The sequence below is a fragment of the Amblyomma mixtum genome, chromosome 2, assembly GCF_055824585.1.
Source record: "Amblyomma mixtum isolate Tamu chromosome 2, ASM5582458v1, whole genome shotgun sequence".
In the NCBI taxonomy this organism is placed as follows: domain Eukaryota; kingdom Metazoa; phylum Arthropoda; class Arachnida; order Ixodida; family Ixodidae; genus Amblyomma; species Amblyomma mixtum.
The window spans coordinates 239767028-239786625 of NC_143013.1; the positions used below are offsets into that span (position 1 = coordinate 239767028).

Sequence of the window (19598 nt, forward strand, 5' to 3'; positions counted from 1 at the left end):
TTCGTCTTCATCTGAACATGTCCATAATCATCGCTCAAAGCACAACATGCGACCTTCGTCTTCATCTGTACATATCCATCATCATCGCTCGTCTTCTTCTTCGAAGGGTTGGTCGCCATACTTGCGGGTGCCATTAAAGCTCGCTCCATCCTGCGCTCTGTCTCCTGTCTCACAATATAAAATACGGCCGTGTGCTGTGCTGTGTCAGGGCATGAACAACAAGTAGCCTCACGAAACCCGGAACCCTTGGACTATGACGCCTCCCTAAGCATGAAAAACAGCGCAAAACCATATGCAGGCCACAGGAGGATAAGGCGAGATGCAGGCGAGTTTCTGTGTCCTCTGTGTGGTTTGTCGCTGTTTTCCACCCTAGATAAACAACCAACTAGCTCTAAATGTGCAATTGAAGTCCCTTAAGGTCCAATGTATCGCTTGGGGACGTTAAACCCCACAATTTACAAGACTTCTGCAAAGTACATCTCGAGCGATTTTCTTTCCATTGTAAACAGTTTTCTACGCTGACAAGGAGTGCTCAAGCACTGCGGTAGCCTAATTGTGAACGCTCTTGAAGGTTCATACGAACAAATCGCTGAGAAGTGTTGAACCTCATGAACAGTGAATTTTAGAGTTGGTGAAGCCAAGCTATTAAAAGCCCTCTCTTCTCACGTGTTTCCGCCGACTGGCGGGCAGGAGTTAAGCGTTGGTGCTTGTCGTGCCTCTGAGTCAGATGGTGGAAGCCTGGCTCGTTGCTACGTGGACAGACAGCCTCGCGAATGGAAGTACTGCATCCTGTTTCATCACAAGCTTACTCTAAAACAAGCTGCAGGTGGTACAGACGGCACACATGGCGCCCGAACGCGCAACTCTCCAGAGAACATGTAGCACATGGAGAAATCTGCCCTATGAAATTCATCGGCAGTGCAGCGTACAGTCAAGTGTGCATTCCTAGCCTTCCAATTGTGCACCCCGAAAAATAAAAATAAAAGGAAAGTGCAGAGTGAAGTGAAAAGGTACAAATATATAATACATCGTGGCGTTGGCGACAGGCAAGGTTACAATACGAAGACATGACACGTTCAGGCTACAGTACAAATCGGATTGCTAGTTTTGTATATAAGCTGTTAATGGCTTCTCTGGATCATTTTTGGAGACTGTTCACCGCGCCTTTAGTATGCAAAAATGTGTTGCCGAAGTTTGTACACAATTTTCGGCCGTGAAATTTGTGCCCGAATATATCCCAAGAAATCTTGGAATGTTTAAAGGTACGGCAGCTTATATGGAATACGCAAGTGAGGGTTCATATGAATATATGCCATGCCAAGGGAAGAAGAAACCGTAAATAACAAATAAGACTGCAAGAAGTCGACCTTGCGTGCGTAGACTTGACATTAACATTATGTAGAACTCCAAAAGCAATGAATGGTACCATGAGCCTACAACAAAAGAATTGTCCTCTTGTTTGTTCAACACAGCGCCACGCGAATTATACTTCTGTGTTGCCCAGAGCCTTGATATTTAGACTATTTTCTTCCTTTTTCTCTGCATTCGTCGGCTGCAACCGATGTGTGTAACCGCATACACAACTCAGGTAGTTAGGAACTCCCGACGTTTAAAGACGAGACGGGTGTCAGTACTCCAAAATTCCTTCTATTAAACACATAAAGCTTCGAGCAGCTTAGCCACGCGCGAAAGAAGAAATTGCTTGGAGTGTCCAAAACTGTTAAAAATGTACAAATCTGCATTAACAATTCATGATGGAAAAGCCCACCTTCCACGACTCCTACCACCGTTCCCGTATCCGCTGCGGCTGCTACTTTGTAAACTCCCCATTATAATGATTCCTGCGTTTATCTTGCTTTTCAAAGAGTAATTAGCTGTATTTTTGCTGTCTTTATAAAGTTACTGAATTTCATTGTGTCTTTCTTTTCAGTGCCTATTAGGTTCCTTTCCTGCACTCGTTCACTTCTTTCCATTCTTCCCGGCATAATGCATGTGTTTCTTTAGCTTCGTGTATTGTATCATCGGCTTGGTGTAACAAAGTCGACGTTTCTGTTCTTGAGGTACTCACAGCTTGTAATAATAAACCCATGTGGCCGCTGTACGTATTGCGTAAATATGCTTAAAAATAAATAAAAATGCAAAAAGCACTTTCAATTCACTTCTTGCACGGCGCACCCCGTACCCTGAACGTGCAGGGCTAAATGCACAGTGCCGCCGAGTACCTACCGGTTTTCCCATGCATAGAAGCATTCTTTGACAAATTCGTCTTGGGTGAAAGGCTTAAGTATATTGGTCTTCGGTTTAAGCTGCAGCAGAACGAGTACCATATTTATGTTGCCCTTTGGCCAAATTGAGATTTGATCGTCCTCATTTGCTTTCCCCTGGCAGCCGGAATCTAACCTCCGATCTCGTGCTCAGAAGCAAACAGTCATAGCCAATGATTTATTTGGCGAGTATTTGTAGCAATTGTTTCTCTGCGCCCAGTCACATATTTTCGACTACACTGCACCGCTGGACGTCTGAACAAACCCGTGGAAAAACAGATGCCTGAAGATATGTACCTCAATTCCTACAGATTTCGTAATAAAACAGAAATGTTGTGAGCTATATTCCGTGTTCACACGTGGCCCCAAAACGTAAAGGGCGGAATGAAGAGTAAGATCCTCTGGGACCCAGGAATATCAAGGGTTGCAAGACGACTGCGGGTAATAATTTTATAAACGCTGTAATAAGACATACCACGTGACCTATAGCAGACTGCTACCGTTCTTGTGCACCGTGTGCGATTTAAAAAAAGCAGCGACACATGTACGATTCTTGCTAAGTCTTTTCCTTATGGAAGTCTGGCTATTATATTATTGGCCAAACCACCGGGTTGCTGTAAGTGATATGCTATACTAAGATGATTCATGAAACGGCTAAAACTAAGGCTTGTGTAGGCAGCTATAAGCACCGCTTCGCGCCCTTTACGACAGCACTCACAAGCAGCTGCAACAAAATCACTATTTCTTCAAGAACCCGCCATGGTGCCTCCATTTCTTTGGCTTCGGCTGCTGATCCCAAGGCCGCGGATTCGATCCTGGCCGTGGAATCTGTTTTCATGGAGGCTAAATACTAAAACGCCCATGCGTTGGGCGGTGTCAGCACACGTCAAACAACCAAGTGCCGTCTAAATTAACCAACAGCCTTTCTCTAAGGCGTACCTGTTATACCGTGCGTCGGTCGGTCACGATAAAGCCCACAGTGTATAAGAACGCTGCAAAGTGAAACGCATCTGATTTGCGCGCTTAGTTTAAAGGACTTTGAATTTAATCACAATGTTCCTGGTTGAAAAGGGCTGCTCGAACGCGAAAACTGCGGCAGCCTGATTGTGAACCTTTTTATAGGTTCGTATATAAAAACTGCTGAGCTGGAATGACGGTTGCAGAAACTCAACTATAAAGAGTCCTCTTATGTCGCGTGTTTCTGTCGTCCATGCGACCCGTGTGTTCGCCGAACTGCGCGATGTGCGTCAGGTGGCCAAAGCCTGCCTTGTTGCTCCGATGCAATGTGGTGGCGCGACCGAAGATAACGGGTTCTGTTTCGTCACATCCTTGCTATAAAACAAGGTACTGGTGGCATGCACGTCATGCGTGGCACCTGAACAGACTACTCTGGAGAGCACGTGAAACACCTGCGGATAACCGTACCGCTGAAACTTCAGACCGAGGAAAGTGTACAGTTGTATGTGCACATCAGCATTTGCACCACTCCCAACCCTCCTGGGAAAAAGTGAAATATGAAAAAGAAGAAATATATAGCTCCACGTGGCGGTAAAAAAAAAAGGTAAAAATAAAGTAGCCGAACATCCAATACACTCTACACAACATGGAGAACACGTCAGAAATCTCCTCATTTATGCACACACCTTACAAATATTAATGTAAAAACCTTAAATACCAGTCCAAACCTCCTCCAGAGTACTGGTCTCTTCACAGCAAAATTCTTCGATCCTTGCTAAAAATTGGTCGTGCACTTCTAGGCAAAGTCTAAAAATGCAGACAGAAGCCATTATTTTCCTACTGATAGTAATTAGTTAAGAAAACGGAAAGGGGCAGTATTGTCTCACTCTCGGTGGACACCAGACCCACGCCATGTGGGCGAGATAAAAACGAAGTGAAAGACAGAAAGAAAGAACACAGCAGGAGGCGCACATCTAGAGGACGCCGCATTAAAATTCGGCCACCTGGATTTGATAGACGTGCACTAACATCGCGCCGCACACGAACGCCTTTGCGTCTCGCTTACATCTGAACGCGGGTGCTGCTGCCCGGATCGAACCCGCGACCAAGGATTTACATTATTTAATTCTTTGTCCTGAATTCCCAACGGGTCTCCATATAAATACGAACTCTAATTGGATTTGTTTAAAAAAAACAAATTTCACAAGTCCGTTGTCTTAGACCCTTCTTCGAATGCGACAAGCGGACGCAAACTCTATTTAACGCATTGTCTATCTTGTTCATAGGTACCATAGCCCAAAAAAGGTTAAAAATGCTTGTATTCTTCTGGTATATACGCGCGAATTACGACGAACAGCGACAACTTGGACGTGCTTTCGAACCGTCACTCGTAGTCACAGTACAGAACCAACAATGATCGTTGAGACTCTGCGCTTCAAAGCCAGATGAATCAGCAGCACATAAAAAAAATAAAAGATGGGTATACTCGTGTATGCTCGTCATTACTACTCCTGTGTTTATACTGCACAGTTCGTCCCGTAATCATTGTAATATATCATGTATTCTTAGACCGTATGAGAAGCCTCTGGCGCTCTATACCACCTAAAGATCAGGGGCGAGGCGACAGGCAATTACTTTTTATTTACGCTTCCGCATTTTTCGAGATACACATTTCATCAATCGTATATAATCAAACACAACTTGAACAGACTTACAATTCATAGTCTTTAGTTGTCGCCAAAAATGGACTCATCATCATTATCAGCTTCACTACGTTCACTGAAGGACAAAGGACTTTCCTATGCCTTTCCAGTAACCTTTTCTTTTGTGAGCTGCGGCCACCGTATCCCCGCAAACTTCTTAACCTCAACCGGCCACCTAACTTTCTGCCGCTCCCTGCTACGCCTGCCTTCTTTTGGAATCCACTCCGTTAGCTTTAAGGACTACCGGCATCTTTGCATTATATGCCCTGGCCAAGACCATTTCTTCCTCTTGATTTTGACTTGGATGTCACTAACCCGCGTTTATTCCCTCAGCCACTCTGCTCGCTTCCGGTCTCTTAACGTTACACCTATCATTTTTTTTTTCATAATGGAAAGAAAAAAATAGACTGTAGTCAAAGAAAACAAGAATGCAGCCACTGAAAATGAATAAATAATTGGATAATGTTTTCATTTATATTGATTAGAGCGCGAAGTGAATAAAGTAATCACTCCAGGTCATAGATTACTTGACAGAAAGTAGAAAGAAAGACTACATGCCGTTGGTGCGATTCCAGCCCGTGACATTCGCATGACGCGTGCGTAGGAGTACAAACTTGGCCACCGCAGCGACTGTCCCGCATCTTATTTTCGAATGCATTTCTGCTCGTGTTCTTAACGTTAAGAAATTCTAGAGAAATGCTGTCGCCGAAACTCTCCACTAAAAGCTGATGGACGGCTCCTGTCTGTTTTAGCGTGGTCTAGACATCGAATTCACACAAAGGTCCCTGGGTTCTGATCAACAAGCTGCATATTTTCCTTTGTAGTTTAAACCAATGACTACTGCCCACTGAAAAACCGTTTCGCGAGAAAACCGCTTCATTCTTGTGCTTCCAACAAAGCCGCCTGTCAAAATAATACTTGAAGCATCCTGCAGGAGGAAATTAAAAATATCGAGATCTCCGCATCTTTATACCGCCGTTAAGCATTCAGTGCCTTTTAACATTTTTAACGCGATAGCGTACAAGGCATCGTTCATCTGAATATTCGGTGTGGGCGTTGTCGGCGTCGGCCTTGCGAGCGAAAAATAACGGGCATGGCTCTGGCAGGTGCTCCCCATAAAGCTACCTGGGAGGCCAATGGGCCACCTAGATCAAGCGACCTTGCGGCTACATCACAACCTGCACACCTGATAATGAGCAAACTGCCAAATTATTGATTGGTCGCTCGGGAAAAGCAACCTGAGTCCCACAAGGCTAACCGTGGGAGCACCTGCCATCGCAGGGCTGTGGCGCCTCGCTTAATCGCTGCACCACTGCGCCAGGAGGGGTATGAGGACTTTCAGAAATCCGGTTTAAGGTTTATGGAAGTTTAACATCCCAAAGCGACTCAAGCTGTGAGGGACGCCGTAGTGAAGGGCTCGGGAAATTTCGACCACCTGGGGTTCTGACATTGCACTGACATTGCACAGTACACGGGCCTCCAGAATTTCGCCTCCATCAAAAATTCGACCGCCACGGCCGGGATCGAACCCGAGTTGTTCGGGTCAGCCGCCGAGGACCATAACCACTGAGCCACCGCGGCAGTGGCAGTCAGGGATCTATCAATGCAAAGTGGGGAATGACCTCCTGCATATATGGGAATTAACCCATTACGTTATAGCGTCATACCTTTAAGAAGGTGCTTAAATGCCCCCCCCCCCCCCCCCCCCCCCCCCCCTTGAAAACTCACATTCGGAAGACATCGGTCAGACAGGCGCAGCTACACCGAAAAGGCTCTGGAAAAAGTCGCTGGTTTGATACTCTCCAGATTTCGAGTAGCCTAGTCTTTCACACATAGTCTTTTGTCAAATGCATACGTGCATTGTCTTCCCTGGTGTGAATTCTGTCACCCTGCCTGGAAATGATGTGAAACATGGCGACTGCTCTTTTCCCCATTTTATTACGCATCAGAATATTCTTCGCTGGTTTCTTCAGCAAAGTGCCACCGGAACTCTTATAAGCGTATCTGATGCGCAGGGTGGTGGCCATCCTCGGTGGACTCATCAGCCAACCGGGTTCGTCGTCGTCACGTTGCCTGCAGGCGGCTGTGTTGTGGTTGCGTTATGGCAGCGGCGTCTCAGCCACCGAGGGCCCTGAAAGAATAGAGAGCTACATGACTGGTCTATGTTTGTTTAAGAAGAATAGCTTTAAAGAGGCAGCACTTAATGGCAACTCTACCTTTTTGTTTCAACAGATTATGTCAGATTATTAGAAATAGAAGTCTTCATTGGCTTCAGCTTGTTGAAAGCATTAAAGGCTGAATGCAAGATTCTGCTATGCTGCTTCAATCCAAGAGAGGAGGTTCTCTAACTGATGCAGATATAGCCGCATCCCCGAGCCAAAAATTCTATATTGGTTATTTGTACGGATTCCCCTTTCCTCTGTCCAAAGGAATGACGAAAAAAGTATTGCACATGTAGAATCATTCACACTGTAGTGTAATATGGTTCTCACTATTGCTGCCCAGGACAATCGTACCCTTTCGGTGCGTCACTCCCTAGAGCCTATTTTGGCGCCCTCATAACAGACGGCCTTAGTGATGCAGCTTTTTTGTTCGAGAGGCAACCAGCGCCTTTAAAATTAGAAATTCTTTGTAGCGTCACACCGGTTCATCTAAAAATACCTCATATAGAAGTGAGGAGGCTGCGGAGGTGGCTAAAATGATCGCTAAGGCGAGAGATTAAAACAAGGCGTACGCGGCCCTAAACACACAAGTCTTCCGGCCGAAACATATTGAAAAAACGCTACGCCAGTTCCCAGAGCATTCCATGCTGATGCCTGTTTTTGGACAAAGCGATAGCTCGAAACTTTTTGGCATTGCTGGCGCAATTCTCTGACCTCAGCCCTGCCACGCGGAACTAGTAATGTCATACATGATCGCAGTGACGTCCATGGCGCCCGGCTTCTTCAGAGGCTGCGGAAAGGAAGAAAAGAAGAAACGTGCACTTCAAACACGCATGAAAGTTTTCCTTTTCATGCAAAGCAGCTTCAGCCAACTTTTGTAGAAACTACGTTGCCGTTTTTATTGCGGCCGAAACTAACCGCCACAGAATTTTACAACGTTCACGCTGCTTGCTTTAATTGCATAATTTAGTGGGAGCTTCGGTAACGTGGTTATTTTTCCTAACTCTTTCCCCTTTCCCTTCGTTTTTAATCCCTTTCTTTCCGAAACGGTCCAGGTACGCCCAAAGCAAGATTGCTACCGCGCTTTTCCTTTTAAGTGCTTGTACATTGTTTTCACAGACGCCAAAGTAGCGGCAACCTTTAGGACCGGAAGGCCGGCAAAACCCTGTGTGTTACTGTAATTCGCTCACCCCACCTGCTCCAACGTGCGCTATGCAAGAGACTAGCGCCCAAAGATGACGCCCATTATGTCGCGTGCAAACTATGTATTGCTAAGTTACAAGAAGTTATTCGCTCACGTGTCACCACCTAATCGTATTTTTACCCAATACCATTTTTCAGTGCATTTGCCGGCGTTGTCATTTGCTCTTCCCTCTTCATTTCGGTAAAATGTTCAATATCTCAATTTTTTCTCTGCGATGTTTATAGCGTAGGGCTTATTTTGTTCATCTATAATTTATTACTTTTTTTCATAAAAGCGCAATATATAATCTGAGACCAATGAATGTAGCCCAGGACCATGTAACACCCTAGTACTGAAAAAATACCGAAGGTGAACAAGCACTGGGGTATTCTGAATTAATAGGTAAATAACCCTTACGAAGATATACACTCTCCGTGATTTCGGCAGAGGTATGGCGCTCATTCATCTAGTTTGTGTTCTGGACCTTATGTCATAAATGAAGTGGAACGCGTCATCAGCGATTACATCTTTCACTGCTATATTCGAATTTGCCACATTAAACAACATGAGTAGACGCTGTCATATTTTGTCTAAAAAATGTGAACGCATAAAACTGCGCAAGTTTTCGGCTCGAGAATTTACGGGCAGCGTCCGTATAGTGTGCTCCCTGCACTCAATCCACCGCGTGTTTACAGCCTGTCAGACATTTCATCTATCTCTCACGAAATGCCGGGGCCCATTTTCCACCACAAAAACCGGTTTCTTTCAAAAATTGATTTACAGAAAATATACAAAACTATCTGCTTAAAACTGGTGTTGTTGGTTCTTATACTTTGCATGCAAAACATGCAACATGGGAAAAGAACGAATTCTCGCAAGAGTACTCAGATCTAAGGCAACATTTCGATAGCACGAACTCCGGGTCATAATCTTCACTTTTTTCGTTTTGTTTGCATCTTTCTGGCTTGATAATTCAAAGAGCTGTCATGCAGATATATTCGTAGCTGTAACGAGTAAACCTTATAGCCACCGCACATCGTAAGCGTACTTCATCTAACTTTATTTTCAATGCCATCTCAAATGTATGTAACAAAAATTCGTCTACCCTTTCATACTGATATGCTGTTTGCCATGCTGAGCAGTGGTGTCACTTCAGGAAGATATTCTATTAATATGAGACATCCCATTCTTCTTTAGGTTAAAAATGCATTATACCTAAAACTGTCAGGTTAGAGAACTTCCGATTATCGACCTTCTACTCGTAGTGAGGGGAGAGATAGAAGAAGCTGTCGCAGTAGGCGGCCCCGGATTGAACAAAACGCAAGGAATCAAAGTGCGCAGCAAGGCAGAGCCAAACGAAGTGCCGCAGTCGCAACCTCTCTGGAGCAGCCTGGGAGCGTTCTCACAAAATCCGTGTACAAAAAAGCTCATACTTAGAGACACATTATAATATCTGTGGCACTTTTCCCCGAACCTATCTTCATCTTATTCGAAGCGATGTTTTGGTACTGGTTCCGAGTTTATATGTCATCTTATCAGGCAAAGCAATACAGTGAATAAACATTGCACCGATACGGTTGAAAATTGAAGCGCTCACCGAGGACGACAGTTAACAAGCCAAGGAGGAAGATGAGAGTCCAAGCCTTCATTTTGCTCAATCAGAGAGTTGTTTGGAAACGATCGGGTACAACCGGCTTTCTGATCGCTTGTGGAACCACAGAGTTACGGGCCACTTTATAGGGCTCTTTGGTAAAGGTGACGCCGGTACTGGAAAACTACGAGCCGTATGCACGTGGCGATGACATGCCCGTAAACTCATAAAACATAACGCAGAGGTTAAAAAAAGAAACGGGTATGAACCACAAACTATTTGTCATCACTGGGATGACTGTGTAATGCTTAGCTTGAGGTCTACTGAAATGGATAGCTTCTAGCCGAAACGAATTTCCAAAAATAGGAAACCACTGCTTTCGCGGTAAGTTATTTTCTGTCCACACATAGTTAGTACTAACTCCACTCTGCCCGCCTTGACTCATCCTGCCAAAGGAGTTACACATGGCGGAAGTTCCCTCGCCCCCCTAACATGAGAGGCACTTGTTATTCGGCTGTGGCTAGTACGAATTGTGAGAGCTTTTAGACTGCGAGTATTAGCAGTTTCCGGTGTGACCACGAGAAAAATATTTTTGATGAATGGTATTCAAAGAATGGTGCTTCTGATTAGAGTGATAGAGTTGATCTGCTTCTTTGCCTGCAAGTTGAAAGCGGCAAAGCTTTTTCTGAAGTCTGTTATAACTTGTAGCTCCATGAACTGTGGCGACGGCTTACAAAATACTTTGGAATGTGGATTTAGCCCATTTAAAGGAAATAAATGAAAGAAAAATTATTTAAAGTAAATATTAGTGAAATCGGACAGGCTCAATTGCTTATGAATATTTTATGCACTCACATGTGCTAAAGTGGATTTATGGACTCTAGGATGCGCTCTGGATTTGTTTAAATCTGTGTGTTTTGTTTAAATTGAGCCGAAAATTCAGTACATCAGCGTTTTTGCATTTCACGTGCTTTCGAATGACGCCACCGAGGACGATATCAAATGGATGAATCTGGGTACAACCGAAGTCGTCTCGGGTTCAGCGCGATGGTTGGTAATATTGTTTGTTCCCAGTCAGGTACGTATTAAACACCTTTCGGAAATTTTAACTGTACTGGTTTGACAACCGTAATTTGCAGGCCCCTTGAAGCCTCTACAATTCGTTTGAAAACAGGAGAAAAAAAAGTGTAATAGGAGGTTTTCTGGCTCATATTTAGGCATGCCCTTTCCGCAAATTCTTTCATATCTTTCGCATTGAGGATGCCTTTCCGCTGACGTATTTGTGAACGCTGAAAGTTATTGCAGACAAACAAATGTATTTTGTCAACCGGGGCAATATGCTGAGACCATTGATGCGTCTACTACTCTTGGCGTGGGTTGATGTACGTAAAAATAAGTCAATATATGCCAACATAAGCAAGCTCTTCATAACAGTTCTCAGATTTACATGCACTATCGCAGTAAGTATGGCATTCCTATAGAATTGACGCTTAACCTGTTCCAGTGTTGTTTTCTTTAGAGAAAGTGACTATTAAAGAATCAATGAAAAAAGAATCAGTACCGGATAAACGCATCGCGTCATTTCAAATGCTTCATGTAAAGCTATTCTCCGTATGCCCCTGAAATAAAAATATGCCTGCTACTGGGCGATGCGATTCCAGGTTCGCATGTTTTCTGCTTGTTTTAATACAGCCGCTTATTATCGCATTTGTCTGCTATTGGAGAGCTTCCGCACCTCGCAGACCTTACATTACCTCAGGTCGTAAAGAGTCTGTAATAATACCATGCGGAACGGACTCGACTTTACTACAGCCTAAATTTATTCTACAAAAACACTCAAAGAACGTGCACTGCAGCAAGCTAACCGCAACGTCTTTGTATGCGTTTAAAATGTGTTGGTTTAAAATTTGCTACAGTGTATTTGTTTTTTTTTTATTCTGTTCCCTTTTTGTTTGCCCAAGTTAGTCCTGTAGTTTCTGAATAAGTTAACTGCTTTCTGAGCACTACTGCCATTGACAACTTCTGCTGGTGATGAAGGCTCTCAAGTGCTCACAGCAGCTGTTTTTTTTCGGTCTTCCGGTGAGAGAGACAGGTTTTTCATTTTCAGAGTTGTGCCCTTTGAATCTATGAAGTAGATTAAGATAGAAATGGAAGGCACCATTTCAGCCATACCTCCAAGGCTTGTTACAATTAGCAGAAAAACAACACTATATCAGTGTTGTGGTATCTCATTAGAAAACGTGCCTAAGCCCAAACATGTAAAGGCGAACTTCGTAAAACGACAGCATGCGATTACGATTGTTTTACACCGATCTAACTATGCATTGGTTGCAACAGAGGGAGTTTTAAAAACTCCTTGCCAGTGGCAAAACAAAAATAAACAAGCAAAACTACACGTAGCGAAACTTTGCGGCTGTATTTACCGTCTTCCTAAACCGGACCATCTTGGATAATCCGAATAACACCTCAACATAACTAACAGAACTCTTGTGTGTGAACTAAAGCAGCCAAAAATGATATATATGACGTGGCCATTGGGCAAAAGCCAGAATTGCGCAAATCTGGACATTTTCCTTGTATGTGTTGCCTGTCTTCGCACAGGCATTTTTCAGATGTTATAGATTGGAAACAAATAACCGTGGCGTTGCCCACTTTTCTAATTCCAGACAGGCATTACAATTTCTCGGTGCCTCCTTCCTTTTCGCTGGCAAACTCTTAAGCAATTGCATATCAACTAAACCAGCTAGAACACGCCCGGTATCATTTGGTTCAAGAAAAGGGCTAGAGGGCTTCTCTTGCGTCCTGTCTGTTAGGGCTGTTGAGTGGTTTCTATTGTTTTGTGTTTACTATTGCGGCAATAAGGACCACCAGCAAAGAGAGGAAGCCAGTTTTTGTTGAAACTGTGGAAAGCACGGGTGAGTGTAGTTTTCTTGAAACCGTCTAGTTGATTAGAGTGCAAATTAAATGTGTAGTCATTTTGAATAGGTGATTTCACTGAGAGTAGAAGAAAAGAAAATCGCATGCAAACGGTACAATGCGAACTTACGACGCCCATATGTCGTAAACAGTGTACCACACACTGAGCTTTTTAAAGTAGCGTACACGCTTGGCTGGGTGCTATGCTCGGGTATGGGCACCTCCCCTCTACTTGGGAGACGATAAAGTTAAAAAAAAAATAGCAAAACGTGAATGCGTATCACTTATGGGATTATTTCCTTGCGTGACATGCTATCTGAGGAGCAGCCAGATGAAGAGGGCGGCCTGCTCCTATCATTATTTCCAGCTTCCAGCATGCACTGCAGTGCAACGGTGTGTCTTTCAAAACTGAATTCAGACGCCAGTGTACATGGCAACAAACGATCAAGAAGTGACGCCGATAGGACGTCTAAGAAGGTGTGCATGGGGGTTTTAAATTCTTGGAGGACGGTGTTGCCAGGGACACTTGAGAATTTTAAAATTGCATAAGTTTTCAATGCACTGGATGAGACAAAAGATGACTTAAGCTTTGATAAGCCAGGCCCGAGCCGCGGTAACAGTGATAGCGATGAAGAACTTCAAGTGTGCCTGTAATTAGATGTCAGATAAAGCGTCAGGCTGAATGATAGAATAGATTATTTCCTGCGTTTTGTTGTCGGAAAATTGAAGAGAAGAAAAATGCTGCTTTCGTATGCGGACTCCATTCCGCCAAATTCGCAGTAAACAGTGCGGAACTTAGTGTCCTGTATACGGTAAGTGAACTGCGCACTGAATGTGTGCAGCAACGCCGCCCCCATTACATCGGCTAATGTGGGCAGCAACCTGTTGGCAATGCAGGCGTAGATTTAACATGACAACTACTGTAACGCAGGTGGCGCAGATGTCCTGTAAAATGTGTATCGCAGTCGTTCTCCCTGCTTGAGTAAACTAAACACACAGTTTAGGTAGAAGTTGTTCACTTTTGATCAACCATTGGCATCGTCTTTTGATCAACACTTGGCATCGCCTTCTTCGCGGAACTGATTTTATTCCACTGGATGGCTTTTTCACCACCCAATTACATTACCATGGTGACAACGAATAAGCCACTTCTTGTACCAACAGTGGATTCAGCTTGGTGCAGGAAGCAGAGCCATTATTCGCGCACTAAGCGTCAGATGCAACGACGTTAAAACAAGTAACCAAATATCAAACAGGCGTTGGCTTGACTCCTGGGTTCCATTTTGCTCGAAACCTCTTTTCTCGGCTACACTTTTCGTCGCTTCCTTGCCACCTTACGAGTAAGGAAGGAGTCCTCTTTTAAAGTCGGTAGTGGTAAGTTAATGGTCAGCCCACCTGGCTTAAATCCGAAAAGGCTCTGATATAATCCTCGCTAGGCCGCTACTAGTCTCAGAATAGAGCATCCCCAATGAGATCATGTTTCTTTTACACATAATGCGAACTGGCGCCCTTGTAATACCTGCTGTGTATTCTTTCCCGCTGCAGCCGCAATTCCAGACGCTTAGATCACTGAATCTTTCATTTTATTCCGCATCACATCATTATTTTGCTCTTTTCTTCACTCAGGTATCACAGGATCCTTTCTGGACGCCTTTGATTCTCGGAATGGCTGCCGCCTTCGGTAGCTTCATCAACCGACCGTGCTCAAGGTCACGTTGCCGGTGGAAGGCTGTGCGGTTGTCGTGTTCGACGGAGTTGCAGTAGTATTACGGCAGCGGTGTCTCAGCCAACGAGGTGCCTGAAAAAAAAATAGAGAATGCGTCGCTAATTTATGATTGCCTGAAGAGAATAGCCTGAAATGAGGGCTAATTTTTTGGTGGTCGTCTACGGGTTGATGGCAGCGGAAGGTGCTGTACGGGATGAGGAAATTGGAGTAAAATATTTCAAGCAAATAAAAGGCTAAAGAAAAAGCCTGTGCAGCAGCTTCGATTAAAAAAACCTTAAAATAGTGGATCTAAGAATCCTCCCTAGCAAGAAAGTCTTAATTAAAAACGAACACTAATGCTTCTTTCTTCTGTCATTAAATTTAAAATAAAGTGCTCAGAGAATAACCAAAATACGTATTTGTGTGACCACCACAGCTGCATATCTAGTTCGCGGCACTCGCTACAGACAAAGAGTAGTCGGGCCACCAGTAACAGGTGGCACTAGCAGTCATGCCATTGCAGTATTCGAGCAGTGACAACATTTTTAAACTCGACTTGCACAGGGCCACCACAGCGGAGCCCAGAAGCGCTTGACTGTTTCGGGAACACCTTTATGCGTCCGCACACAAAGATGGCAAGGCGACGAAGGCGACCAAGGGTATCAGTGTGGGCAAAATTTCGACGCGGGCGTACGCCACATCTATCACATATATTGGCGAATTCCAGCGGATACAGCAGGAGCTGGAGCAAGCACAATTGAAGACCAATCGAAGAAGTTGCTATGCACGTTCTACAAAGCGTTTGCTCCTGACACCTCCTCTCGGCAACGATGAAGACCGAAAGCTGTTAGTTATGCGTTTTATTTACCCACTTGCCATCGGAATAGGAACGTCTTACATGTAATGGGATGCGAGAGCAGGGTGGTCCACGACCAGCTCGAGGTCCATGGCCATCTGGGGGCCCACGGCGCCTTGGTTCCTGCGAGGCTGTTGAAGGCAATAAAGCAATTAATACGTCTCGCTTGAAAAGCTGATGAAGGTCGAACTTATCGCGAAACTTAGATCGTACCCAAGTGTTACTTTAGATCTGCACCCTACACTTAATGTCTACCCTTGCTGTCATTGCCAACCCTTAACTCGAGGAGGTCTCCAAATTATTTAAGGCGCCCTGAATACGTTGCTCCACGGTTCCAAAAACCGGACCGATGCGTCATGTCGGTGTTTCCTACTTTTATACAGTCCTGAGATTTTGAATAATAAAATTCTGTCATAGAAGAGCAAACTCTTAGTTTGAACGAAGCAATAATAAAATTCTGCCATACAAGATAGAGCTTCTAGTGTGAACCATTCACTGTACAAGTAGGATCTTTTGGAATACAACATATTTCAAGATGTCTCACAGTTGACGTAGGTGTCACGAGTATAGAAAATGAAGCAGAGAAAGGGTTTTCCCTTCTTTGCTAGGATAAGCGGCAGGATAAAATTAGAATCAGTAAAAGATTAATAAATGGCAACGATCGGGTATAAGGAAAGGAGCAGTAACTGTTTTTCTCATGGGGGCCACCTGAACAACTCCGGGAGAGAAGAGGTGAAGGAGAAGAGGTGCCGTAGTGGGGGGCTCCGAGTTAAGACGCTACGAAAACAATTCGAAAATGAAACAGAGCGTTTCAAAAGCACGCCGTTGCTACCCTTACGGCGCAGACTAGGGATATTGTGATGGCAGCCATCGACGAAGACGCCCAAGCGTACGGAACCACTCTCCTCTTCACACATTATGAAGAGCTTTAAAGCGACGTTGGGATAAATGGAGTGCATAATAGTTTGTACCGGTAAGTTGGTTGGTTTATAGGGTTTAACGTCCCGAAGCGACTCAGGCTATGAGAGACGCCGTAGTGAAGGGCTCCGGAAATTTCGACCACCTGGGGTTCTGCAACTGACATCGCACAGTACAAAGGCCTCTAGAATTTCTCCTCCAAAGAAATTCAGCTGCCGCGGCCGGGATCGAACCCGCGTCCTTTGGGTCAGCAGCCAAGCACCATAACCACTGAGCCACCACGGCGGCTAAAACCGGTACGAATAAGAAATAAAATGCTCACCGTAGGCAATAGCTATCAAGCCAAGGAGAAAGACGAGAGTCAAAGTCCTCATTCTCTCCAGTCGCCGAGCTGTTAGGCAAAGTTCTCGTACAACCACCTTCCTGATCGCTGATTCAAACGCTGTGTTACAGGCCGTTTTATAGGGCCCTTCAAAAGAGGCGACGCAGCTTCTGGAAGGCCACGAGGAGAGCGCACGTGGCGATGACGCATCCGAATACGGATATAACTCCGAGGACTAACGCAGAGAAAAAAACGTCACGCAAGTTGTCGTCACTCGGGTTACTGTGCAATGCTTAACCTGAAGGCTGTTGTAATTTATGGCTGCCGTCCGGAAGATCTGCTTAATATAGGGTACGGCTCCTTCCGCATTCATTTATTTTAAACCCATACCGTAGGCAGTGTCAAATTTCAGGGACCCTATGTCATCCGGGAATATCTTTAGTGAAATGTAGGTTTCTACAGTTGGAACCATGGGTGTTTTTTCAAAGTATCCATATAAAATTTGCGCAAAATTTACAAAAACCATCGTTGCTCAGTCCTATTAAAGTAATTAGGTTGCAGGATGGCCCTTCTAGTTTCCTTGCACGCTGAAGGGGTGAGGTTTATCTTTATGTCCATTGGGGTTTAACGTCCCAAGTGACTCGGGCTATAAGAGATGCCGTAGTGGAGGGCACTGGAAATTTCAACCACCTGGGGTCCTTTAACGTGCACTGACATCGCACAGCACACGGCCTCTAGCATTTTGCCTCAATCGAAATGCAACCACCGCAGCCGGGGTCCAACTTGCGTCCTTCGCGTCAGCAGCCGAGCACCATACCCACTGAACAACCGGGGCTGCCCTTGCAAGCTGAAGGTAATGGAGATATTCGCACAGTTTTTTATTGATTGCTTGTCTAAAATGTGTCAGAAGCAGTGGCAATGGCTAAACAATCATTTTACAAAAAAGCAATTTTCATACCGAAAATCTGATTAGAGCAGTAAAACTGAGTAGAGCAGTTCTGATGGGTTTTGATGCTCTCAAACACAGTTATGGACTATGAAACGCGCTATCGATTAATTTCAAATGCTAAGTTTGTTTATGTACACAAATAACTCTGTCCACAGCAGTTTTTCTTTTATTTCACGTTCACGAAATTGTGGCTGCGCTGCCGGTACTGAACCCTGGGCCTCGGGCTCAGGCATCCAAGGTCTCACACTGAGCCTCTACGCCAATCAAGTCTGAAATCCAGAGTAAAATTTGTTATTATAAGCTTTGCGCAAATGCTGTCTATGCTGGTTTTACTCCAGTATTTACCCAGTGCCCTAGGACCCCTATTAACGCTTTAAAAATACATCACTGTGTAAAAATACAAGTAACATGTTGTGGACACGACCAATAGCAAACGCCTCAAGATCAAGACAATTACAGAAAATTGGAATAAATGCTACAAAGGAGGAAGACCTCATCCAGTGGCTGATGGACAATACTAAAAGACGCAGTCGGCTCAGGTTCCTGGATGAAAATGACGTCCACGACCTTTCTATAGCATGTTGAAAGCCCCATCTTATGCCACATGATAACTACTCAAGATAAAAAATTGCCGACGATTACGTTACTTCCTAATGCGAAATCTGAGCGCAGCTCATCAGCTGTTTCAGCTTTTCGATAGATTTAGGCAAAAAGTTCAAGCACGACATGTAAGTACGTACAATTACAGACAATTTGTTATGCTTCACACATATTCCTTCTTCAAAAACACTCCACTAGCAGTTCTTGATTTTCATGAAGGAAGCTTTGTAGACGGAGAAATAGATGGATATATGCTCGACTTGCTGCACCAACGCCTCGATCTCAAAGACGAGGTCTCCTCAAGTATTTCGCGAGGTTGTTGCAGCTGTGAGAGCCGTTACGAACGAGAGGAACGGGATGTTCTCCGGCGTAAGTGGTAAGAAATTCCAGCTTGTCGTTATATCTACATTACAGTCCACACCCACCCTGCCACCCTTGCAGGTGACAGCATTTCTGGCCCAACACTGTCAATGCCAAAGCATGCAGCGCGGATCTGTCACTACCGCCACGTAGCTTAAAGCACGATTGAGGTGTCCACTGTTCCAAGAGGGCAATTAAGCGCCTTCCCTCTGCTTCAGGTGTCCACCGAGATGTGTGAGAAAGAGACTGCGCATTTCCTTTCCTCCAATACCAATTTATAAGTTTTATGGAAGTTTTATGGCACTATGGAAAATCTAAAGTGGGCTTGGCGAAAGCCTTGTGGTCAACCTACTGCCGCTTCCCCGAACCGCTCGGCGCGGAATCACTGGGCCGCTTCGGAGCCATGCGTCTCACTCACTCGACTGTAACGAGACGTCTGGCGAAGGAGCGGCGGTGTAGCTGTCACCGCCGACGCGCGCGCGCTCGTTCTACCCCTACTGTGTGACGTCACAGTTGTTTTTTTACAGCAGCGCGGTGGACACCAGCCCTGGTGAGGGGAGCGGACGCTTGTCGTACCGGCTCCCGCATTGTGGGATAATGAAAAACTAATGGTACTACTGAGAGTATCGAACACCTTCGACAAACTACGAGAAGCGCAACGTAGTGCGCAATTAAACAGACTAACTCAAACCAGGACGGGAACACACCTACTGGAGGAGTTACGGATACCTCTAGGCACACAGAGACAAGGAAGAGATGAATAATAAAGGCAGAAACAACATCCTGGTAAGACCCGTACCCCAACACATGTACCCCAATATACACCAAGAAAGACGACAAGCCCGAGTCGGAGCACTGAGCAGGGAACTCAGCGACAATCCCAGCGTAGTCTACACGGACGCAGCAAAGTACCGATACCAACGCAAAACAATCGCCGTTGTAACAGACGAAGGAGTGAAAGAAGTAACCAGCGCAACGATAAACAACCCAAACATAGAAGCAGAGAAGAAGCCGCCATTGCTCTGGCATGTCGCACGGCAACGCAACAGGACGCAACCTCACTATAGTGACGGACTCCAAACAAGCATGCATAAACTACACAAGAGGCAGGA

The 19598-nt window shown here is 44.9% G+C and overlaps 2 long non-coding RNA genes across 2 annotated transcripts; both read right to left on the reverse strand.

Moving 5' to 3' along the window:
* Positions 1-6843: 6843 nt before the first annotated feature.
* LOC149363119 (uncharacterized) lies at positions 6844-9993 on the reverse strand. Its single transcript, XR_016288564.1, has 3 exons — positions 9867-9993; positions 7836-7876; positions 6844-7055 (listed from the first exon to the last, which is right to left on the reverse strand). It is a non-coding gene; the product is annotated as an uncharacterized LOC149363119 (long non-coding RNA).
* Positions 9994-14342: 4349 nt separating this feature from the next.
* Positions 14343-16670, reverse strand: LOC149363120 (uncharacterized). The gene is made up of 3 exons (XR_016288565.1): positions 16578-16670; positions 15380-15468; positions 14343-14574 (listed from the first exon to the last, which is right to left on the reverse strand). It is a non-coding gene; the product is annotated as an uncharacterized LOC149363120 (long non-coding RNA).
* Positions 16671-19598: the final 2928 nt, after the last annotated feature.